We start from the raw sequence: 25,861 nt of genomic DNA on the forward strand, positions 1-25,861 counted from the left end.
CGGTGAGCGGAGATAAATACAATGTAAGTGCTACCATAGCAATACCTATCTTAATATACACGTGAGCACCTTTACAGGAAGTTGAATAGTCGGCAGTTTACCAGTCAAGTTACAGGAAATGCAGAAACGTAGTCCTTGCAGTAGGGAATTAGTCATTGGTACCAGCGAAGAAATGGGCACTTCTTTAGACAGAGGCATCATGGGGGATTGTGCTCATCCCTGCAACTGGAAGCTCAAACAGTCCATGTAACTTTAAGCTTACTAGAAGAAACAGAAATTACCAAGCAGAAGTGAGAAGGCTAAAAAGGAATAATTCAAATGTAACCCTGATATTTTGGGGGACTAGCAATTGGAATCCATGCCAGCAAGCTAACCTATAATTCAGTCATTACCTCCTTCCCAGAAGCTGGTCTTGCAGAACCTGTTACAGAGACCATAAAACTGTGAACAGCTCACTGCCCCTGGAGGGAGGGCTATTAACGCTGGTGTCAGGCCAAACCATCAGATATGGCCTGGAGACCCCCAACACCTGAGGGTCTTCTTGCAAAGCCCACGAAAAGGACTGGAAGCATAATCCATATTTGCAGGACAAAGACCACAGGGAGATATAAAATGAAGGCCCCTGCATGTTTTGGTACTCAGATTTGGATAGCTATTTCCTGAGTCCGCTAGCGTAATTAAACAGCGTCCCTCCACTTCTTTAAAGCGTCGCTTGGTTTTCTTTGGTCTTCTGCAACAGAAGTACCGTAGATTTATTTAACACTTGGGTCACCCAGGCATGGTTGGCAAAGAGCAGATAGGATCTTTTGTTGCTGCAGTGCCCAACACAGAAACTGGCATAGAAAAAGTGCTTACTAAATGATTGTTGAATTTAATGGAACAGTTTAAGGCAGTGATGGCGAACCTTTTGAGCTCGGCATGTCAGCATTTTGAAAAACCCTAACTTAACTCTGGTGCTGTGTCACATATAGAAATTTTTTTATATTTGCAACCATAGTAAAACAAAGATTTATATTTTTGATATTTATTTTATATATTTAAATGCCATTTAACAAAGAAAAATCAACCAAAAAAATGAGTTCGCATGTCACCTCTGACACATGTGTCATAGGTTCGCCATCACTGGTTTAAGGGGCTCTGTCTTCTAGTATTGAAAATCATTTATCCCATGTGATCAGACCTGGCCCGAACTGGATCTGCCTGGGGCTAGCTGGTAGTGTGTGGGTTCTTGACTTTGTGCAGAAAAGATTTCACATTAGTCCAGGTGACTATGAGGGTGGGTACCTTTATTAAAGCTGAGACAGTGAAACAAAGAAGGGCTTAGCAGAGAAAAAGCAGCAGCATAGCTTTGGCTCACTGGGAAGTAAAAGGGGCCTTGCAGACAGGTTTAGGGGGTTAGCCCGGGACAGGCTGCTGCTACCCATTGCTCCCCTGGTTGCAAGTCTTGTGGGGGTTCCTTAGGGTTTAGGAGATACATGCCTGTGTTGGAAGAAGAGAGGGAAGGGGAAGATGCAGGCATGCTCTCCAGAGGAAGAGGGAGTGCTGGGTCCTTTGTCTTGAGGGTTTTTATCTCTCTCTTGCAGGCAGGAATCTTAGGGGAAGTTTCATGGAGTGTTTCAGCAGAATATTCATCAGTTTTGCAAGTGTGCTCTTTCACGGTCCTGGTCTCTGCTGATTGGTTAGCACCAGGGCAGGATATCATGACTCAAGGCAGCTAGTCCTGAGGCTGCCATGGCATCACCTGGTTTTGCTGCTTTTCTGGGCCTGCAGTTGAAATACAATGGTGGTCCAGATATATCTTTAGGGAGGAAAGGTCAGGGGGGGTTCCAAACCACATGATCAGTGATATGCTAGGGGAGGAGGGACAAGGTCCTTGTTTGCCTATTGCCAAGACTTTCCAGTTTGGTGACCTTCTGTACCTGGCCCATTGTCCTTGCTGTGCTCATGTCTGTCTGACTGCCTACCATACCTGGATTATTAACCTGCAATAATCCAGGTTAATAACCTTAGAAATTGTGGGGGTCCTCCTGTCACCTAATCACTCCTTTCTCCCAGCGTTAAGCAATCACTAAGTTCTGTTGCTTCATGCTCCTCAATATTTCTCAAATCCATTCATTCCTCTCAATGCTTTAGTTGATTCATTGACTTTCTTGCTTAGATGGCTGGAATAGCCACCAACTGGTTCTTCCTTGTCCTTAGGATCTTTTAGCCCTGATATTCTTCCAAATGGTGCCAGATTCTCTAAAATCTTCAGCCTAAACAGCCACTCTATTTCCAGTTCACCTACATCATCATAGCTAGTCCATACCTTGCACTGGCATGACTCCAGGCCTTTCCATGTGTTCTCTCCTTTCTCTGGATCGATCTGCCTGTTATTCTTTAACTAATAAGTGGCTATTTAGCTTTAAAGACACTAATAAAAAATTTCCTCTTCAGTAAAATCTTTCTCAGCAACCCCAGGCAAAGCTAGTCATTTTCTCCTCTCTGTTTCCATTTTAATTGGTACATAGCTCCACCTTTGTACTTAACATGTTGTGCCGGAATTATATGTTTAAGGATCTGACTTTCTCAATCAACTGTAATCTACTCAATGACAGATCCTTAAACATATAATTCTTTGTTAACCCACATGTCTGGCACATCAAAGATGTTTAATAGCAGTGAGGTGAGTGAATAAAGTAAAAAAAAAAGAAGAAGAAAAGAAAAGAAATTGTGGGGGTCCAGAAGAGTCACCCAAATATGCCTTTGTGGTATGCAGATTGTTTTGAGCTATTGAGCTAAAGGCAACTTTAGCTGCCAGACTCAGGAGAAACTTCTGCCTCCTCCCCCCGCCCTGACCCTCTTAACTGCCTAAAGGGTCTTGCCCAATAAGACATTATCAGTAATAACCTTTTCAACCCACCTTTATAGCCAGATAAACTTTGATTTATTAAACATCTGCTCTGCTAATCATACTGCAATGACTCTTTGCAATCCCCAAGGTGCATTACCTCATCCCTAGCTCAAAATGTCTTATATACCTCAGTCCTCCTTTCTGTCTCTGAACCTCTAGTACATGTGGGGGTCTCTGAACCAATCATGTATGCGGGGTTCCCATACATATGTATGTATTAAATTTTGATTATCTTCTCTTGCTAATTTATCTCATGACTGATTATTAGACCAGCCAGAAGATCCTTCAGGTTCTGAGGTTGGCCCCATGGTTCTTTAGAGTATAACCATCACCAAGACCCCAGTGTCTGGAGGCAGCTGCAGGGACAATGTGGGGCTAGATATATTCTCTTGATTATTAGTTTGTACCTTCATAAGTTAATTTAGTGTCAAACCTCAAGGCTGGCCTGGGCATTGCTGATTTGGAGCACCTTGATTCCCAGGCTGTCAGAGCTGGAAGGCCTGGCAGAGGCCACGTGGTTCGGTCCCTAGCATCTGCCACACCTGAGTTTGAATATTTACTCTGCCACTCAGTAGCTGAGCAATCTTGGGTCAGTATCTCAACCCATTTGAGCCTCTATTTCTCATCTGAAAAATGGGCCCTCTTACAGTATCAACTGTTATGCCCAGATTTCAAGATCCCCAATAGACCAACAGGGAGCCAGCCGAGTCCAATGCAAAAGCAAAGAGTCTTTTATTCAGACCCGGGCTTGGCTCCCCTACCCTCCTTACTGACACAGCAGCAAGTGGCAGAGAGAGAGCTAGCCCGGTGGGAAGAGGAGTTTTATAGGGGGGTGGAGTAAGGGGAGGAGAGGGGACTGTGGGCCCCGCCAATTGGCCAGGCGCAAGTCGGTGTCTCGTTACACAGGATGTGGTCATATCTATGGCGCGCACTTCCCTTGATTGTCATTGGTTAGTTTAAAGAAATCCTGGGTGTGGCTAGCAGAGGCTTGGGCTTCCGGGAAGAAGCCTTGCCGAGCACATGGCTGCCCAAAAATGGAGGATCTAGGGTAAGATGGAGGGCGTAGTCCTCGCCCTTTCATCAACCCCTTAGGGTTCTTGTCAAGTAAATGAAATGGGATAAAGCAAGTAAAGTACTCAGCCCCGTGTCTGACTTGGTAAATGCCAGAAGCCGGTCCATCCTTGCTGCTTGACACAGTCACTGCAGGATAGAAACATCTGCACAGCATATGTTTCAAGGGACCTGGCGTATATAGCATACTGTTCTTAATATGTTTGCTCCCCTTAGCGCTGTGTGTTTTAACCAAGGTCACCTCTCCGAGAAAGGTTGTTTCCCCAGGTAGGGATTTTTCCCTGAAGTTAGGGAGGGGATGAAACTCTTTAACTAAGTGCCAGGCGGGTAGTTAATCACTTTAACTACAAACAATCATGCTTAAACTACATAATCTTTACTCCCTGGAATGGAGATAAGAAACGCCCTAACCTTTGTAATAGAGATTGATAGGATTGAATCAACTGGTATAAATACAGATGTAACAAGATAGCAAGACACAGAACTTAGAAGACAGAACCAAGAGAACAGAACCTAGACACAGAGCCTACACAGAACCTAGAGACAGAAAAACTTTGCTGGAGAGAACATGGCAAAAGATCCTGGACAGAAACTGGCCACAGAACCTAGAGACAGAACCTAGTGAGACAACCTGGCTGAAGAACCTAGAGACAGAACCTGGACAGAACCTGGCTGGAGAACCTAGCGAGGGAACATGGCTACAGAACCTGGCTGGAGAACCTGGAGAACCTAGCAAGAGAACATGGATACAGAACCTGGCTGGAGATCCGAAACAGAACTTTGCTTGAGATCCAGACCAGAACTTGGCTGGAGATCCTGGCTAGAGATCCTGGCTAGGCTGCTGATCAACTGAACACTGTCTCCATGTCCTTCCTTCTTCGCCAACTCCGTCCACACCTTTGGGGACCCCTGGACCTGCTGGGGTTGGACCCCGGCAGGTAAATATTAATTAGTGATTATTATCATTATGAAATGTTCCCCAACCTGAACAGTGATCAGAGGAAGGCTTGTAACAGAGTGAGATGCTTTCTCTCTCTGAAGGCCTTCAGGCTAATAGCTTCCTGCTATAGATATGCTAATTAACTAGAGTAAATCTGCTAGAGGCATAGTCTGAGCAGCCCCTTTGTCAGCAAACAGGGGTGGGTGGGTGTGTGTGTGTGGGGATGGGTGGGGGGGGGGGGGTGAGATACACAGAAGTAATGACTCCAGAACCAGACTCATATGGGGATGGGGAAACCTGGAACACAGGATTTTAGAAATTTTGCACTTTTCCTTGTGAAAGGAATTTTAGGGATAAAATAGGCGGGTTTAGGAAGTTTTAAGAATAAAGAGGGTCTATGGGGGAGGAATGTATAGGTGAGGGCTTGGAGCCATCAGATGGCATGCATTCACAGAGAATAAAAAAGGTGCGATAGGATAAGGGGAGATGAAGACATACACTAATGGAAGATAAGGAAAAGCCACAGAGTATATGGGGGAAAAGGAAACCAACTTTCACAGATGATAGAGAAATGTCTACAAATGGCAGAAAGAGGAAAACAGATTTTCACAGGAGATAGAGAAATGTTACAAGAGAAGGGGGAGGGAAAGCAGGGGGGTGGGATGAGGTGGGGCTGGGCTCACGTGGGCTTGGGCTCTGAAGCTGATATTCTGCAAAAAGAGTGACCAATTAGAAGAGCATAGGATCATGAAGTGGGGAAGGGGTCCAATTAGAAGGGGGTATGAAGAGACAAGGAACTGCAGCATTTATAAACCTTAGCAAAAAAGAGCTTAGTGGGTTATCCCCTTGGGACTCCCTCCCTACATGGGAGTTTGTATTTGCTTCCAATAAATTTCCACCCTTTTCACCTATCACCTTTTGTTCGTGACTTCATTCTTCAAATCCATCTGCACAAGGACCCAGGAAAGAAATCACCCTTGCATCCTGCTCAGGAAAAGAACCCAAATCACTTGGACCCCTTTTTGGAGCCTGACTGTTTACAGTCCCCACCCACCTCTTCACCTCATCCAAACTCCCTTCCCTGGATCTATAAGACTGAATTTTGCTCTCTCATAATAAGATGGATTTGAGAACTAATTCTCTCATATTTTTGAGCTAGTCTGGCACAAGGAACCTTGTACCTGTAACAGGCTGAGTTCTAGGGGAAACTACATATTGTCCAATTTAGTGAAGAAAATATTTGGGCATTTGGGGCACGCACCTGTTTCACTGGGTGCATGATGGCTTATGGAGTAGACAGGATTGACTGCCGTATCGATCGGATGTGTAGTGGAGACAGCAGCTGGATGGGTTTCAGGAGAGAAAGGTTCCCTTTAGCCACTGCCACTGCCACTGCCACTGCCACTGCCACTGCCACATGCCACTGCCCGGATGACTGGGTCAGATCAGGGAGTCCTATGCAGTCTGGTCTCCTTACAGACAGTGTGGTTGGAAACAGAGGGACAAAATGATTCCTAAGGATCTTTCAGCACCGAGCTTCTGTTATCCTTCAAATATTTACCACTTCAACCACAAATGGAAACCTGTTTCAGATGGGCTTCAATAAGAAGGATTTTAGAATCTTGTTAAACAAGACATCCAGAGGTAGGGCAGGCTTCAGGACTAGTTAAATTAGCAACTCAACGGTGTCACCACCAAGGACTGGTTCTTTCTAAGTCTCCACCCAGCTGTTAACTCTGTTGGCTTCTGGTTCTTTTGTGTTAGAGATTTAAATGAATTAGGAGCAATAGTCTAAACCCATCATTTATAAGTGAATGTTGTGTCCCAGAGCTAATGGACTTGGCTAAATGTACAAAAACAAAGTACAACTAGAGTTTTTGCCTCCATTAGCCAATGTCAGGTTTGGAAGCAACATGTTAGAAGCAGCCCCCCCTCCCAACTGCCCCTCCCCCCCCCCACCAGTGATCTACACTCAAGATTAAGCATTTATTCATTAGCATAAACTATTTTTAAATTTTCATCCTGTTTTCAAAATCAAAGACAGCTCCTTATGAAATTATTTCTCTTTTAAACTCCCAATTATACTGACAGGAGTGGGTCAGAAGTTAAAAGTTACGGGAATAACTTTCAGAGCAAGTGCCACACCCTGCCCAATTCCTGTCCACTTCTCAGGAAAACAACTCCTGTCCACTGCTCAGCTCTGCCTAAACAACGAAACTGAAACTACCAAACTGAATTTCAAATCACTGGGAGAGTATTTTAAGTTTCATTTTTAATATATGTTAGATGTTAATGTAAAAAACATAATACAGCTTTTAACTTAAATATAAAAAGAAGAGGACCTTAGGAATCATAGTACTTTAGTGATTTTGAAAGTGTACTAGTATTTAACTAAAACTTTTCACCCACTACATTTTCAGTAAGATTATACTTAAATAATCTCAATCAAATATGATCATAAACTATTTTTAAATGCTTCTTTTAAAAATGATTCTGTACTGTCCATGGCAGACTATTTAGTGTTAGACATTCTTTATTCTAAAGAAATTTTTTCAAGTATTTAATAAAGTTGTGTGAAAAACAGTATACATTCTTTTGAGGCTTTCCTATCTGGAAGGCAATGTGCTCAATTATTCAAAAGGTACAAAAATTCACTCCCTCCCCTCAAAGTGCCTCTGGGACTGAAACTACACACACTCCAAAGGACTAATATGGCACAGAATCGGTGAACATTGGCCTATTTCTGGGCCTGGTGAAGGCAAGATTGTACTTATTTTCCACAGACAGTGATGGGGCATTGGGAACCCAAGAGCACTCCTTTGAAATTGCATCTGACACTACATATCAATCTTACCACACCACAACCTCTTGTACCTAGGTCCCTGGAATTCTTTCCTTGAGATCCCATGAAAGAACATGATTTCCACCGGCAAGAGAATCTTGTGATTACATAGGACCCATCCAGATTACCCAGGATAATATCTCCCTCTGTCAAGATCCTCACCTTAATCACACCTGCATGGATCTTTTTTTCTACACAAAGTAGCATAATCATACATTCTGGGCATTAGGATACAGACATCTTTGGAAGGCCATTAATGTTTGGCTGAGGGAATAACATTGGCACAGGCACCAGGATAAGAAAAGTGTGTTAGTCCTTAAAAATAATTCTATGTGTCTGGAAAATAATGATGTATATTAGGAGAGTCGTTAGTATTGAGGCTGCATAGGTTACCTAAAACCATATTGTTTTGTAGACAGGGAAGTAGTTATACTAAATGTATTAGGTAATGAAGTAGCAAGCATTGTGGTATTTGCATTGTGGAAATATAATATTTCCCCTGCTATAAAAAAGTTCACAATCTAGCCCTGGCTGGTGTGGCTCAATTGGCCGAGCATCATCCCATGCACTGAAAGGTTACCAGTTAGATTCCCGGTTAGGGCACATGCCCGAGTTTGAGGCTCAATCCCTGGTAGGAGGCATGCAGAAAGTAACACATCAATGTTTCATGCTCACATCGATGTTTCTCTCTCTCCCTTCCTCTTTCTCTCAAAAAAAAATCTTTTTAAAAATAGTTTACAATCTGGTAAGAGAGAAAGATGTATATGTAGAGTAACCACATTTGCCCAGGATAGTCCCATTTTCCCCCCCATTTCCTACGTGAATATTCATTCTACAAAATGTCCTGGTTTGGATGATAAAGCATAGGGTCACCGCACTTAAGTGCCAACATCCTCAATATTTATTAAATATTGCAAGGTAGGAGCTCTATGTTAGGCCCTGGGGAAAAAACAACAACAACTTTTCCAAATTTTCTGTGCTAGGGGTGTATACCATCTAGTTGTAGGGTCTGAAGATCTTCTAAGGTAAAAATATACTGCAAAAGTTAATTGTCAATGAGGCAGCAACAGAAATGCTAAGGAAGGGAAACAGAGAAGGTAGTGCCTCAGACAAGAAGAGCTCTAAGAAGACAGAGATCCCTGCAGGTGGGTGAGCAGGACATGCTGCCGCCAGTGGAATGGGTTGGTGGCTGGAGCTCCAAGTGTGATCAGGCTTGTGGCGATGAGAGAGGCAAGAGGGTACACCTAGATCACTTGTTAAGTGTCAGTAGAGTTGGAGGAAAATGTCATGGTCTGTGCTTCATTTCAGTATTTCTTTTTTTAAAAAAATATTTTTAATGATTTACAGAGGAAGGAAGTGGGGGGAGAGATAGAAACATCAATGATGAGAAAGGATCATCAATTGGCTGCCTCCTGCACACCCCACAACCTGGGCATATAACCTGACAAGGAATCGAACTGCGACCTCCTGATTCATAGGTTGATGCTCAACTGCTGAGTCACACCAGCTGGGCTTATTTCAGTATTTCATTGAATCCAAGCACTATGTTAAGAAGCTCTATTGTTTTATGTACCATAAAAATAGTAGTCAATCAGCTTAAGATCCATTCTGCTTTCAGAGGTGTTAAAATGTGAAAAAAATGTACATTTTAAATTTCTGGAGTAAGATGATATCCCTTCTCAAATATGAAGCCTCTTGCTAAAGTAGATCATCTCTGAACTTAAATGAGTTTAACTACTTTACATTTTATTTTTTATTATTTGGTATTTCTAATTGTTTGATCATTCTATAGATTTCCTTACAAAGATGGTCATATCTCTTTTAGACTATGGCACTACAAAAAATGTATGTAGAATTTAATAAACATTCTTGCTAACAGTATGATTTAAGGAATTCTCTTTACCCAGAAATCCCCCCTAGGGTTCTACTTGAAATTCTCAGAATAAGTATAACTCCTTTAGGACAGCAATGTTCAACCTTTTTCATCTCATGGCACATAAACTAATTACAAAATTCTGCGGCATACCAACAAATATATTTTTTGCTGATCTGGTAGGAAATATGATTTTAGAGAGGAAGGGAGAGGGAGAGAGAGATAGAAACATCAATGATGAGAATCATTGATCGGCTGCCTCCTGCACAGCTCACACTGGGGACTGAGCCCACAACCTGGGCATGTGCCCTGACTGGGAATCAAACCGTGACCTCCTGGTTCATAGGTCAGCACTAAATCACTGAGCCACACCGGCTGGGCACGACATGGATTTTTATAATTATAGCCAGGATTTCCTTATACCTTCATATTTGCTTTGAGCTGCCTTAGATTATTCTAGACTAATTTTCATTCCTAAAGATACCTGTCTCCTCTTCTTTCCATGAGCAAATCTGGCTGAGCCTTTTTCTATTTCAGATGCGTCATGAATGCAATCTGCCTTATTTAACTAAGTCATCTGGGTCAGTTATGTAATTGGTTTTGTTAGACATACTCACATATGGTTGTTCCAGGTACAGGAGCCCTCAGTATTGTGATGTTTTCTGACATCCATTAAACCTAAAAGATATACTTGTTCTATTGGCATGATTTTTCAGAGGTACTTAGAAAGCTGCTTCTGTTTCCTAGAGTCATTTTTCTAGAAGGAATGCTAAATTAGTTGGCAGTAATTTTATTGTGTTAATGCTCCCTGGAGTTAAAATCATACAAAAAAACAAAATGGGAAATTTTAATAAAGGTAACTTTTTATAGTGAAACTCAACTGTTAAAAAAAAAAGAAAGAGAAAAATGATCATTACAAAAGTATATGTCTAGGTGAGAGCACAGAGTTTGGAGCAGTTGCCTGCCCAGACCTGGTTTGGGTCCTAACAGATTCTGCAAACCCAGAAACAGGTTAGGTAGCAAGAAATATGGTAAAACAAAGTATTTGGTAAGAAGAGAACGTTGGATTCCACACTCAGCTCCAAGGTGCCACCTCAGTGGAAAAGGAGGTCAATGCTGGCCCTTTCCCGGAAGTCAGTGGAGTCCTGGCTTCTTACCATTGCAGCCTTAGGTGACAGTAGTATCATTACTGACTCCACCCAGGCCACTTAGGCTCAGCTCCCCGCATGCTACCACCATGGTTTCCAACCACCTTCACAAGCTTCTCAAACACAGGCCCAACTGTGCTCAGGGGTCACCTGCTATGGTCCAGCATTCAGGGACTCAATGGAGTCACCAAGCTGCTCCACTAAATCCCATGTCTTCTCATTCTCTTCTGCATGTAATTCATCTGCAGATATTCTTGTGACAACGAGCTGTTTTGCTATCACCTTGGATTTTTGCCAGGGTCATCTAATAATTTGCAGAATCCCCCTAGGAACTCATGAACTTCATATTCTTCTGCCATGTCTTCCATATATGCAGCCCTGCTTACATGTAAAACTCATACAGGACCTCCCAGAAATTCAAGGAAGTTACCGGACTGTATTCATTTGTTAGGGCTGTCATAACAAAGTGCCACTGACTGGGTGGCTTAAACCACAGAGATGTATTTTCTCTGTGTGAGCTGTGCAGGAGGCAGCCGATCAATGATTCTCATCATTGATGTTTCTATCTCTCTCTCCCTCTCCCTTCCTCTCTAAAATCATATTTCCTACCAGATCAGCAAAAAATATATTTGTTGGTATGCCTCAGCTGGGCTAGTTTCTTCTGAGGACATCTCCTTTGACTTGTAGGTGGTAGTCTTTTCTCTGTGTTTCTTCCTCCTGTGCCTATCTGTGTCCTAATCTCCTCTTGTAAAGACACCAGTCATAGTCTATTTAGGCATACCCATTAGACCTCATTTTACCTTCCTTGCCTCTTTAAAGGCCATATCTCCAAATACATTCACATCCTGAGTTACTGGGGGTTAGGACTTCAACATATGAATTTGAGAGGAACACAATTCAGCCCATAACAACCTACTAAGAGAGGTGGGTGGTCCACATGCCAGTATTTACCTGCTTAAAGGTGTGCCCCACTTGTTGAGCAGTGTCTTACACTTTCTTGCCAATGTCATATGACTGCTTGATAACATCAACCACCTGCCTGAGTGACTGACATTTGTGATTAAAAACCCTGGCTTCATAACACCACAACCTGACTCCCGACATCACCTACATGCAACGCTTCCCACAATTTGTTTCTTATCACCTCCAGCTATTGCAAGCCACCTGCTCCTCTTCCCTGGACCCTGCTATACCCACCACTTGAACTCCTTGCTTCCCGTCCTGCCCCTTAATATCCAGTCTTCCTCAGCAGCCAGACAGAGCTTTTCAGTTAGCAACTCATTTCCTGTGGCTCCCCTGCTCAGACCTCACTCATGGTGTCTCATCATACTCAGAATTAATCCAGGCTCCCTTCGGTTACTAACGCTGACCATATCAGCTGACCCCCGGGTTTCTTGGACCTCAGTTCCTTCCAGCTCATTGCCATGCATACAAGATTCTGAACAAACCAGCCTCTAGTTCTCAGAAACATGAAGCTCATTCCTGCCTCAGAAATTCTGTCCGATTCCTGTGGCCCAAATCACCCTCCACACAAGCTTTGCTTATCTCACTCCCTGTACTAATTAAACCTCTGCTTAAATAGAAATCCTCTTGGTTAGTGTGGTCCATACAATAGTTAATAATTTTCAATGTTTTGAAAACTGCAATTTTGTAAACACTTAACATAGAGATAAAATTTATACTAATTGATGTTCTTTTCAGAAAGAACGACATTTAAGGCACCCTAGGTAGGTGGTTATCTTATTTCATCACATAGAGCCTGCTTAAATGAGAGAATACTTTGAGAAAGTATTGAGCCAGTCAGAATGAGATACATTTTTTAACTCATGTGAGTATTTCATGCTGTATTTGAATAAGTGCCTCCCCACAAGGGAAAGATGGAGAGCATTATTACTGATCCTTTACATGGCATTCTTTGTTGGAGTTTGTACCAACCTTGATTCTTTCTCTGATTTTTACTTTTAGATTATATTATGCCACCTTACGTGCTTTTTGGAATAAGGTGAAGTTACATATAAATACATTTTAACAGCACTTGAGCCCTGACAGGGTAGCTCAGTTGGGTAGAGCATCATCCTGATACAGCAAGGTTGTAGGTTCAATCCCAGGTCAGGGCACGTATAAGAATCAACCAATAAATGCATAAATAAGTGTAACAACAAAACATTGGTTCTTTCCCTTCCTCTCTCTCTCTCTCTCAAATCAATTTGAAAATTTTTCCAAAAAAAATTCAACTACACTTTGAGCTCTGTGGCGTGTCTTTTATTAGTCCCCCTTTTTTCAGCCCATAATTTGAAAATGGCTGAAGTCATTTGCAAATAAAGAAGCAGAAAACATTAAAATAATCTAGGATGTGAGTTTATCCTTCTATTAATTCACCTGTCACCCCTTCCCCCTCCCCACATTGTTTTGATTTCTCAATATGCCTAGAATGCACCTGGAATGGGAGAAACCAAGATGGCAGCATAGGTAAACACCGGAGTTTGCTGCCTCGAACAACCACTTCAAAAATATAACTAAAAGACGGAACGGACATCATCCAGAACCACAGGAAGGCTGGCTGAGTGGAAATTCTACAACTAGAAGGAAAGAGAAAAGCATACCGAGACTCAGAGGAGGCGCAGTGCGGAAGTAAAATACTAACGTACAGAGGCACACACGGAGCGGGCTGGCGGCTGAGGGCACGGTTGTCGTTTTCAATGGGGAGGGAGTCTCAGGCTCTGAGCTCCAGTTCCGGGTGAGTCTCTGGGGACCCAGACTCATACGGGAGAAGCGGGACTGTCTGGCATTGGTCGGAACTTGAGGGCAACTTTCTCTTGGAGGGGCTTGCAGCCATTGCTGAGACACTGAGAAGCAGAGCCTCTGAGAGCAGCCATAACTGCTAGCCCCACCCTGTTGATCCCATGGGACCCGCCCCATCCAAGCCCTGCAGGGAGGCTTTTGCTGGATAGCCTAAGGCAGAGGGTAGATTAGTACTTCCCTAGAGATCCAGGAGCCAGTGTACCCAGAGGTCAGAGTGGGACCATCCAGTTTGCAGCTCCGTGGAACCATAAAGGACACACTCAGGGGGCAGACTCAGTGAGCACCAAAGCCCCATTGAAGCAAGTCTTGCCCCAGAGGGGTGTCTCCAGGACAGAAGTTCTCCCACTGCAGACACAGCTGATTCTCACAGCCAATTGGCCTGGAGGTCAATTCCTCCCAGTGATACCTACAACAATCAAGGCTTAACTATAGCAAGACTGTGCACAAAGACCACAAAGGGGTGCACCAAGAGTGTCCTCCTCAGGTAATTGGGGAGGCTGAACCACTGGGCCCTAGAGGACACTTAGCACAGAAAACCACTTTATCAACACAGGGAAGCATAAAAAATGCGGAGACAAAGAAACAGGTCACAAATAACAGAAATGGAGGAAAGCAAACTACTGGATATAGAGTTCAAAACCACACTTTTAAGGTTTTTCAAGAATTTTCTAGAAACTGCCGATAAACTTAATGAGGCCTACAAGAAATCAAAATTAGACCCTCTATGTTGTGATAAAGGACCAACTAGAAATGAAGCATACACTGACTGAAATAAAGAATATTATACAGAACCCCAATAGCAGACTAGAGGATCGCAAGAATCAAGTCAATGATTTGAAATATGAAGAAGCAAAAAACACCCAACCGGAAAAGCAAAATGAAAAAAGAATCCAAAAATACGAAGATAGTGTAAGGAGCCTCTGGGATAGCTTCAAGCGTACCAACATCAGAATTATAGGGGTGCCAGAAGAAGAGAGAGAGCAAGATATTGAAAACCTATTTGAAGAAATAATGACAGAAAACTTCCCCTACCTGGTGAGAGAAATAGACTTACAAGTCCAGGAAGCGCAGAGAACCCCAAACAAAAGGAATCCAAAGAGGACCACACCAAGACACATCATAATTAAAATGCCAAGAGCAAAAGACAAAGAGAGAATTTTAAAAGCAGCAAGAGAAAAAAAGTCAGTTACCTACAAGGGAGTAACCATACGACTGTCAGCTGATTTCTCAACAGAAACTTTGCAGGCAAGAAATATTCAAAGTGATGAATGCCAAGAACCTACAACCAAGATTACTTTACCCAGCAAAGCTATCATTCAGAATTGAAGGTCAGATAAAGAGCTTCACAAATAAGAAAAAGCTAAAGGAGTTCATCACCACCCAACCAGTATTATATGAAATGCTGAAAGGTATCCTTTAAGAAGAGGAAGAAGAAGAAAAAGGTAAAGATACAAATTATGAACAACAAATACACATCTATCAACAAGTGAATCTGAAAATCAAGTGAATAATCTGATGAACAAATGAACTGGTGATTATAATAAAATCAGGGGCATAGAAAGGGAGTGGACTGACTATTCTTGGGGGGGAAAGGGGTGAGGGGATGCGGGAAGATACTGGACAAAAATTGTGCACCTATGGATGAGGACAGTGGGTGGGGAGGGAGGGAGGAGGGTGGTGTGGGAACTGGGTGGAGGGTAGTTATGGGGGGGGAAAAAAGAGGAACAACTGTAATAATCTGAACAAAAGATTTAATTAATAAAAAAAAATGAATGCACCTGGAATGAACCTAAAAATATTTCTTCCTGAAGAGTCGTATTTAATGTATGAAACAAATATATCTAAGGCTATTTAAGTTTATGAATGACCAAAGAAAGTTAGAAACAAAAAGGTACTTTTTATTGAACTCAACCCTGCCGTTTATATGTAAGAAGCTTTAATTGCCTGCTTAGTTCTAAACAGCAAATGTGAAACAGCCATTCCTTTCGGGAGGACATTAGAAAGCTGTCAGATTGCAGTGTGCTCCTTCCTTTGGCTTTCTGAGGCACATCTGCATATGGTACTTCAGAAACTTTCTAAGCACAGGAGCAGGCTTGTAACGCGTAACCCAAGTTCCTTCCATCTGAACAGATTCGTGTGTCTGGAGCTCTTCACTGAGCAGGTTGGCAGGGGTGAGTGTGTGGACCCCGGGCAATTAGTGAGCACAGAGACTTTCTCTTCTACAAAACACATTTCACACCCCAAAGCTTCCCACAGGGCTTTTCATTGTTCCATGGTGGGAAAGAGGATGTTTCAGTCAAAACCTTTTCACTCAATACATTACTAAGGGCCTATTGTATGTGTAACTCTGTGCTAACCAGGGAGGAAGAATAGTCAAGAGTATGCTTCTGCAAAGACCTTGTAAGCTAGTTATCTGTCAACCCTACTAGGAGAATATCACCAAGCACATGCCTTGGAAGTGGAGGCCAGGTGCATCATCTTGATTAAACTTATAAATCATCCACTTCCTGGTCTTAAGAACATCGTGGAATGGCTCGGGTAAGAAAGAAACTTAGTGGTTTCTCTTGTTTCAGCCATGGAGGAAAACTTAGACTCATCAAATGTGAAAGCTGGAAAGTACCTTGGAAGGTATGTGAACCCATCCCACCTGCTGCCCAGGTAAGGAGGCTGAAGGCCAAGATCACAGCTCCTTACTGTCAGACCTGGAACCTCCACCTGAACTCCCATTGCAAGTCCGGAGCTCTTTCTCCTCCCTTCATATCCTCATAACTACTTCTGCCTTTCAGCAATAGGTCAAGTGCATCTAACATTGTGGTCCAGAGAGCAGACGTTTGGGGGATCCTCATCAGTATTTAGGCATCCCAAGAGAGCAAAAGGCAGGTTTCTTTGTTTTATTCCCTATCAGGATGTATTCTTCACCTTAAGACAAAGTTTAGGATGGAAGCACTCTGAAGTTGCTTTCCAACTGCTATCTCACAGTGGTCCTAGCATAGCATGTTCCATTGTCCTGCAATGGACCACAGGAGTCAGGTGGTTGAAGAAGAAAACTACCACCAGCAACATTGCTGGTCAGCTGGCACCACCTCTGTGGCTGGAGCTCCATGGCTATAGAGCATGTGCAGAGGTAGCTGAGAAGTTACCAGTAACCTAAGCTCCTTCCCCAGCTCTAAAGTATTCTGAACCATGCTTCCCTGCCACTCCTGCTTCAGATGTCAATTAATGTAGCCCAGGTACCTGACAGCCTTCTAATAGGACTTTGCCTTCTATTTCTCTCCCGCTTGTGTGACCTGCCATATCTTAGGGATAACGAGGCCTATTTGCAATGGCGAGGGATGAGCCGAGGTGTGGATGCTAGGAGGAAGTACATTCTGGCACATAGCGTCCTATATTGGGGAAATCCAATATGGACCATCAGGCTTCACCCTTGTGCTGAGATTAAAGAGCAGAAGATAGCCCACCAAATTAAGGGGATCTGATGTGGTAGGCATGTTTCCAAGAAAGTGACATAGCATGGACCCACTGATTAGGTCTAGGGTAGAAAATCAGGATTGGGGACACTGTGAAAACCAGCAACAAGGTCAGACAAAGAAGCAAGGTTGGCTTGATGCTGAGTTACAGAGTGCTAGGAAAGAGCTTATTCGGTCCCCCCTTCTTAGGGCCAGCTTTGGTCCTAGAGAATGAGAAAGGAGGTGTTCAAGGGCCCGTCTATGTTAAAAGAAGGGAAGAGAGGTGGGAGACCAGACAAGCATGCTGTGGTCTTAGACATACCATGCTTGAATAAGGTCTATTCATACCTGAGCCCTCAGGGTTATTTCTACTGCACAGCTCTTGGTTAAACCCACATTGCTACCCCTCCTACCTTGAATTGTCATCCTTATGAGCAGTCCTAGGCTAAGCCCTCATGTTGATAGAACATTAAACTGAAAATAGCTAGAAGAACAGGAGGCCTATAGTAATCACAGGTCCATAGCAACTGTTTTGACAGCTATTTTGCCGGATAGTATATACCAGTGATCTTGGTGGTAAGATTACCTTGAGCTAGATAAGTGAGACCGGAGAATGTGTGTTTTGAGGCAAGTGTTAGATGAGGTGGTTAAGAAGAATTTTCACTTTTTATTTTATACTAGAGGTCTGGTGCACGAATTTGTGCATGGGTGGGGGGTGGGGGCGATCGGGGCCTGCCGGCCATGGGGAGGGACTGCAGGAGGTTGGCCAGCAGGCCCTGATCTAGTTGTGTAGATGTGCTGAGGTAGTGGCAATCAAAGATCACAGACAGAGTGCCCCAAAACGGCCTGAAATCAGCTATGCTCTGAGGTGGAAATACAGCTCTACTTCGCTGCCCATCCTAGGGCTGCTTCACTCTCCCTGGGGTGGAGTTGCTGACAGACAGACAGATGGTCTCTCCTACCTCAGCCACACTTTTCTCGGGGCTCCGCCCCCAAGCATGATAGGTAGCTGACTTCGGCCAGTGATGGCACACTGCTGTAGGAGCGCTAGCCATTTAGCACTTGGGAGCCCGGAAAAGTGTGGACAAAGCTAGAAGTGGCTGACAGGGGTAAGTGGCGCATGCAGTGTGGTGGCAGAGATGAGAAGGTGGTGGTGCTTACTTTACATCTTTTCAGTTAGGCTGCTGCCTTGCCCTTTCTGCCCCCTTCGAGCTGCTACTCAGTCTTGATCAGCATCAGGGTCGCTCTCCTCCTATAGGCTTCCCGGACCCAGATTCTCTGGTGCCCGGAGCCTTAGTGGAGGGGAGGGACCACAGGAGGTTGGCTGGCATGGGAGGCTGGCTGTAGGAGAGCACTGACCATCAGGGGGCAGCTCCTGTGTTGAGCGTCTGCTGCCTGGTGGTCAGTGCACATCATAACAACTGGTCGACCAATTGTTCTGGTCGTTCTGGTCATTTAGTAGTAATGGTCGCTTAGGCTTTTATATATATAGATTTTTACATAGTTTGAATTTCTTATATTGTATCTGCATGTATTTCTTATGTAATTAAAAAATAAAAAGTATAGTTGAGCTGGTGTGGCTCAGCAGTTGAGCATCGACTCATGAACCAGAGGTTGTGGGCTTGATCCCTAGTGGGGAGCATGCAGGAGGCAGCCAATAGATGATTCTCTCTTATCATTGATGTTTCTAACTCTCTCTCCCTCTCCCTCCTCTCTCTGAAGTCAATAAAAACATATTTTAAAAAATTAAAAAAAATAAAAAGTATATAAAATGATTTTCAAAAATTAAAATAAAATGGAGTTCAGTCCACTTGAGCCCCTATACATCACCATCACTTAGTGGTGTGGAGTTAGAAGACTGAGGAGGGGCAGGTCCGATGGGAGAGTGGCTATGAGTCGGTAGCATGGGGAGAGTAGCTCCTATGCCTGTGCCAAGGCAGCTGGCATCACAGGCCAGCCTCTGCCTCTCCACAGTGCAGCAGCACTAGAGCCAAGCTGGGAGCTAACTCAGGACAAATCCCAGAACCTCCCTACGTCTCAGTTTTCTCCTCTTTAACAACAGAGTAGGGGCTATAATATCAGTCCCAGCAAACGCACAGGGTTAGGTTCTGGTTTGTTTTTTCCCCTTTGGTTTTTCCCTGGCTACTTGATAGGGCCATGCATTGTAGCTGTGACCTAGTGACTAGAGAGTGAAACAGAGTGAAGGGTCAAAGGCAGACAAAGTGCCCACAGCCACGTTGGAACAAGTTCATGGGCTGATATTGTCATAATGACCTCCTCTGCCTGGCAACTCTGCAGAGATTCTGCCAAGAAAAGAAAGCCAGCCCTGACCGGTTTGGCTCAGTGGATAGGGCGTCGGCCTGCTGACTGAAGGGTCCCAGGTTCGATTCCAGTCAAGGACATATACCTTGGTTGCAGGCACATCCCCAGTGGGGGTTGTGCAGGAAGCAGCTGGTCGATGTTTCTCTCTCATCGATGTTTCTAACTCTCTATCCCTCTCCCTTCCTCTCTGTAAAAAGTGAATAAAATAAATTTTTTTAAAAAAGAGAGAGAGAGAAAAGAAAGCCAGTGGCATTTGGTCAGAGTGGCAGGAGACAGGCCTCAGCCCTGCTTTTGATGGCCTTACGGATTTTAAATAGCCAAAGGGAAGCATTGGACACTTTTCTTGAGATGTAAGTCTCTCCCATTTAAAGGCTCCACGGACAAAATACTATCCAAATGATCACAGTCTTTCAATCATGTTAATGAGAACATGTGCATTGAAAAAAATTTCCCTTCCCTCCCTAGAGATAGGGCATAGGGAATGCCCGCCCAAAGGCAAATATATCCACACATCCGTTCATAATTCAACACATGGCCATCAGCATGCATGTGAATTTCAGGCTGGTTTTACTGTAAAACCAGCTTCATGGTTTTCCCGAGTTTTAGACAGACATATAAACACATACAGATGCACATGCGTAAAAATAAGTAAGGTGGTCTAGAAGTGTAGGAAAACGAGGAAATTCTTACCGCCCAGAGATAACTGCCATGGCAATTGTGCATGTGTGCAGTTTTGAAAGGTATGTTTTCTTTTGCACATACTTAAAGTTTTTCTGTATTGATACATCGGGGAGACCATTAGTAAAAGCATAGCTCTGTGTAGCTATATAGTTTTTTACCTGTGTTCTCCTATACAGAAAGCCCTGCTGTTGAGGGACTCCCTGAGGCTCTCTCTTATTCACAACCTGGGGGCTACCCTGCAGGGGAAAGCATTATTCCACAGTGTCGCTGAAAACTCAGTTTCTGCCCCGCCCCCTCCCCGCTTAGAGCAGGTCAAACATCCTGAAGACCAAAAAAGGGTTCTGGCAGGACTCCTTCTATGCGGAGTGTCTGCGTATTTAGAGTTCAGTGGGATAAGCTCCTTGCTTTCTTCTTGGAGTTGAGTGTTTTGATCTGATGGTCACCACCCTGACTCTTTAGCTATTTTCTGTCTTTTGCTCTAATTAGAGAAACTCTGAACCTGTAAGTTCAGCAAAGTTTCTAATCCATCTATTATGCACCTGCTGTGTGCCCCCCTCCCCTCAACACACACACACACCACCACCACCTCCCTGGCAGGCAGCAGGGCAGCCAGTGCTGGATCCCAGCACCTGCTCACCGGCTCTGGAGGGTTCTCAGAGCCAGCTCGGTGCAGGCACCAGACCCTGCTCAGCAAACAAAGAACAATTAGCACATTGTTCTCAATCTAGTTCAGGGCTAAACCCTCTGGGCCAGGCACAAGCTCCCTCCTATGGTACTTTCTAATTGACTGGTGTTGACACCTGGGTGGGAACAGGGGTGGGAGGAAAGAGGGTGGGAAACCATGGTTACATCCCAACCAGTCTGGGAGCACCTCCCACCTCCCAGAGAGAGGATAAGTGTAAGGAAGGCCAATGCAATTCTAATTTTTATTTTTTTGCCACAATGATCCCTTCAATACCACTTTTCAAATATCAAGCATAAAATTTTTTCCAAGCAAATATTGTGGAACACACACTTAGTCTGCCTAATCTAGGGATGCTGACTGGACATGCATACATCAGAATTTGGGAAACTAGCAGCAATCTCTTAGATATCAGCTCCAATAGGATTAAAATACTAGTAATTTCTGCCGATGAGATTTTATTATTTCTGGGAATCTAAAGCTGAACTTTGTTCTATTTTAAAGTGAACTCATCAACCTATCACACTTAGATATGTATGTCTAAGAGCTGGAAGGAAAAGACGCTCTCAAACCTTAAGAATCCTTAAACAGCATTCTTTTAAGTAAGATTATTTTTGCAGTCCCATTTGAAGATTTTTTTAACTTTAAAATTTTAAGGGCTAATTATGGGATAAATATTAGAATCACTAGGAGAGCATTTAAAAAGTACAGATGCCCAGTCTTCTTCAATAGTCTTTTCAATAAATGGTGTTGGGAAAACTGGACAGACAAGCACAAAAGAATAAAGTAGACCACTAAGAAAAGGCAGCATGGAGCCAGGACGAGCCACGGCAAGGGGATCACTGGCATGATAGAAGGCAATGGCCCTGTTACAAGGACACTCAAGCAGCTCTATGGAGAGGACAGCCGTCTGAGTGAGCCATGCTGGCAGCAAGTTCTGCAGCCCCAGCCAGCCTTCCTGCAGCTCCACCCTGCATGACTGCAGCCTCATGGGAGAACCTGAGCCAGAGGTATTCAACTAAAATCTGCATTTCAACAACATCCCAGGTGGTCCTTATGCACATTCAAAATTAAGAAGTACTGCATTAGGGGATGTAAAGATAAATAAGATATGGTTGCTCTGGCCTGTGGGTGTGGCTTAGTTGGTTAAGGTGACCAGGTCAATTCCAGTTAGAGCACATGCCTGGGTTGTGGCCTTGAATCCCGGTAGAAGCTGTGCAGGAGGCAGCTGGTCAATGTTTGACTCCCACATTGATGTTTCTCTCTCTGTCTCTCTTTTACCTCCCTCTCTCTAAAAATCAATAAAAATACTTTTTTAAAAGATAGGATTATTGCTCTCAAGAATTGGGGCAGGATAGAAAAGGTGGTAGAGAGCAACCAGATGGAGCTAAGGTGGGGCTATTATAATAGAACTAGAGGCCCAGCATGCGAAATCGCATGGCCCTGCCCACCTGTGCACGTCCCACCCACCTGCCCGCCACCTGGCCACATTTGCAGCCCCACCACCCACCTACCGCCCTGCCTGCCCGCTGGCCGCCAGCCTTGCTGCAATAGGAGCCTGTGGGCTATGGGGAAGGGCCTGAGGGGTGCTCCATGTACATCATGGTTACTGGTCATTTGGTCGTTTCGGTTGTGATGCTTCTTGGCCTTTATTATTATGACTAGAGGCCTGGTGCACAAAAATTCCTGTACTCGGGCGGAGTCTCTCAGCCCATTCTGCATGCTCTCATAATCTGGGACCCCTTGGGTAGGGTCCAGTCCCATCACAGCATGGCTCCGGTTCCCTGGAGTCTGTGGGCCTGGGGTAGGGACCAAGATTCCCAGATTGCAGCATGGCTCTGGTTCCCCAGAGCCTGCAGGAGTGGGGGGGAGGGACCCAGAAGCCAGTCCAATTGCAGCATGGCTCCAGTTCCCCAGGGCCCAGAGCTCCCTGTTGCCACCGCGCCCCAGCTGGGGCTCAGAGCTCCCTCCTGCCAGGGCACAGAGCCGGAAGAGAGCTCTGGGACCTGGCCAGAGTGCAGTGGAACTCTGCGTCTCCAGCAATTGGGGGCGTGGCTAGCCTTCAAACCCAGGGCCCAGAGCTCCCTGTCGTCGCCATCCTGGCCATGACCCAGGACTGACTCCCACCACTCTGGCCTGGACCCAGGACTGTCTCCTGCCATGCTGGCCAGGACCCAGACTCACTCCTACTGTGCCGGCCAGGACCCTAGTCTGGTGTTCAGTTGTCCGCCCGGTCATTTAGGTCGTGATGGCCCCTGGCTTTTTATATATTAGGATATGATGCCTTTACCAACAGTCATGAAATCAAAGTCTAGAAAGATCAGAGAGGGCTTCACAGGCATCACTTATTTGGATCATGAGCAATAGATAGGAAGGGAGGGGGGAAGATTTATGTATTCTTAGCTGCACTGTAGGGTGCTTAATATGATAAAAAGCCAGAATTACATTGAAAGGAGAGAGAGAGAGAGAGAGAGAGAGAGAGAGAGAGAGAGAGAGAGAGAGAGAGAGAAAGAAGAGAAGAGAAGAGAAGAGAAGAGAAGAGAAGAGAAGAGAAGAGAGAAGAGAGAGAGAGAGAGAGAAAGAGAGAGAGAGAGAGAGAAAGAGAGAGAGAAAATGTAGTATTTGGATTAGAGTGACAGTCCAAATAAGTAAGAAAGATGTAACTACAGTGACCTCATGATCCCCAATCTCACTGTACACATATAAGATTGCATGTATATGGTTATACATATATGTATATGTTCATTCATTCAAGGAGACTTAGCTTTTAGTTTTAAGCTTTGGACATAACTCTAACAAGAGCAAACCTATGTGCCATGATTATTAGCAATGACAGCAAATTTTCTTTAAGCTATAGTAAAGAAACTACAAATATTAGAAACATTGAGATGCAGGACACCAAAATACCACAAAATGTTGGTATGGAAATTGAGGACAAAGACAATTTTATGTGAACACACACACAAATGTGTAGACACATATACAAAATGGAATCATTCTGATTTTGGTGTGGACAATACAGAATTAAGGTAGATGCCACTACATTTTTTCTGAGCCAGGTCAGGAATAAAACACATTTAAAGTTAATTTATAGAAAGACTCTAGAAAAAAAATCATTAAAGAGAAAAAAATCTTTCAAAGGATCACAAAGATTTTTGTAATTGGCATTTCTAAAAATGCTATCCCATTTGTTTTTGTTTGTCCTACAAGTCTAAGAAGACATCACTTGATTTCAATTTCCCCTAGAAAATGAAATTACTCTATAGTAGAGAGTAGTGAAAAGTATGGGGACTTGGGATTCAAACAGATTTGAGGTGTGGTCTGGCTTCTCTGCTGGCCGTCTGCCTGACCTTGGAGATAGTACGTACTCTGAAACGCAGTTTCCTCGCGTGTAAAATAGAAAAACTAATTGCCCTATAAGGTCGTCGTGAATATTGAATGTTCTTCCTGACCTTCTTTTCCTCTTTATTTTAAAATTTAAAACTTGTTAAATGAACTGTATTCTTTAAAAGGGGAGAATTGAGCTGTAACATGACAAATGAAAATAAAGTATTTTAAACATATGTTTTGAATTTGAGACACCTTACTCTCAAGGCAAAATAATTAAGAAAGGAAAAAGGCTTCAGATCCGGAATGTTGTGAATTGCAACTGTTGCCAGAGGCTGCACGGGATCCATGCTGCCTACAGATAACAGTGCCACCTGGTGGAATATTAATGCAAAAACTCAGAGTTTTCAAATCAGGAGGGTGATTTCTGCATTTATCTTGCATATTACATGTGTTTTGCCTTTTTAAAATCACGTTGTGTTTTTTCTTTTGCATTATCTATAATTCTGGTTCAATTGTAGACATCTGATATTTTCTGTGACTCTACAGACCTACTTTAGCAGAGCATAACTTGTAACCTTTTTCTTTCCACGATCCCCGCGATCTTTAGCCGTGGAAGTTCAGTGTCAGCTGCTAGGGTACTTTGGCCCTAATGTTAGTGTTATAAACACTCACCAGGTAATGCCTGTCTTACTGAATTTTTGGAAACATCATGCAAAATACTATCTATGTATGTATTTTGAAGCTTGCAATTACTGAAAACTGTAGTTATCATGATTTAGAATAGGTATCAATGTTAAAGAAAAGAACTCCTCTAATGCATAATAATAAATGCATGCACAATAGAACTAAGTTCCATTAACATGCAAACATATCATGCTTATTAACGTACTTATACATTTTTTCCCTTCCATAATCTGTTCATTTTGAGCTCTCAAACCAGTGGCTGGAGAAGTATTAGAAACTAACACTCCACACACCTATCTAATCTGCCAGGCTCCGAGGTTTCACACTTTATTTTTTTTAATTTAAACTTTCCACCAACACTTTGAGGAAGGTGTTAGTTACACTTTTTACAAATAAGGAAACCAAGGCTCAGAAGTAAGCGGCAGAGTCAGCGTTGGACGCCAGGCCCCGTGTCGCATGTGGCTAACACAACGTGCAGTTCATTCTCCCCTCAGCTTCGTAATTTTTGTAAACACCCCCATAAACCTCAAGTTGTTTATTTTCTTCCCACAATTCCATAGTTTCTCTTCTCTGCCCCCCACATCTCCCCACTCTGTGCCCAAATTCACGCCAAGACCAAAACAGAATTTAAGTGTGTGTAGGTAAGTTGAGTGCACTATCTGCAGACAAAAACATGTAAAGGAAACTCATCAGTAGTCTTAAGATCTCTTGCAGGACTTTCAGTGTGCCTGTCCCTGCTGTGGGATTGTCTCCTGCACCATGACAGTGTCACAACCCTGGAAGCGCACACAGCCAAGAACAATGAGTTTCCCGTTTCATTATCCGGGTGGTGGGGCCAATCGCCTATTTAAACAAAATCCTTTGCCTTTTAAAAAGTCATTTGGTTCAGCAATAAAAAAATACCTTTGAATCTTCTAAATCAACAGATTATCTTAGCTAATATTTGAGTTTACTCTGAAAAATACTTTGCTGGTCTTATACAAATATGCTTGCGTTTCATGTATATTCCCTATATATAATGTCAAAAAATTTTTTTTGAAGTAAACACATGCTCACGATTTTATTGTCACATAATAAAACAAAATAGGAAGCTTAGGACTGAACTGCTTGGCCTCTTCTCTTCTTATCTCCTCCCAGTTCAGAACGC

The 25,861-nt window shown here is 43.6% G+C and overlaps 1 protein-coding gene across 1 annotated transcript in view; it reads right to left on the reverse strand.

The window, feature by feature from the left end:
• The window catches only part of ENPP4 (ectonucleotide pyrophosphatase/phosphodiesterase 4), a 59,585-nt gene that overhangs the window by 22,352 nt on the left and 11,372 nt on the right, over positions 1-25,861 (reverse strand). The window lies entirely within an intron of this gene.

This window comes from Myotis daubentonii, chromosome 6 (genome assembly GCF_963259705.1).
Source record: "Myotis daubentonii chromosome 6, mMyoDau2.1, whole genome shotgun sequence".
NCBI lineage: Eukaryota > Metazoa > Chordata > Mammalia > Chiroptera > Vespertilionidae > Myotis > Myotis daubentonii.